Here is a 549-nt window from a genome sequence, read left to right on the forward strand (position 1 = left end):
CTCCGCTTCTGCCCCAAAGCAGGCCCGGCAGCAGTGCCCTTCGAAAACGCTGAGCTAGCAGCCCCACGCTAGCTGGGCCCAGGCTGCCGTGATGGCTTCTGCAGCTGAGCTCATTAGTGCCCGCAATCAGCAGGGCATGAAGGGGAGATAATTACACAGCGGGAGATAATTACAGCACGGCCGGGCTGTGTACAGAGTCTATATATAGCTCCGTGCAGGGTGCAGGTCCGTGCTGACTGCGGAGCTTAGTCACGGCCCCGGGGACCGCGCAGGTTGGGATGGAGCAGGCGCTGCTGCGTGAGGAGCTGCACCGCTGGGCCCTCTGCGGTGCCTGGGGAAAAGCTCTCTGAGCTGAACTGAATGTTTCACTGCGTTTTTCCCAGGTGGAAAAAATGCAGTGAGTTTCCCAGTGGACTGCCATTTTGCACAACAAAAGAAATAATTTAAAAAAACCCCAGAGACAAACTTGAGCAGAAAGTTTCAGCCTAGGGCCAAGGTGGCCACATGAAGACACAACCTGCTTGCAGCCCCTGGGACCCCTCAGAGAAG

This window comes from Apaloderma vittatum, unplaced genomic scaffold, assembly GCF_000703405.1.
Source record: "Apaloderma vittatum isolate BGI_N311 unplaced genomic scaffold, ASM70340v1 scaffold26804, whole genome shotgun sequence".
In the NCBI taxonomy this organism is placed as follows: domain Eukaryota; kingdom Metazoa; phylum Chordata; class Aves; order Trogoniformes; family Trogonidae; genus Apaloderma; species Apaloderma vittatum.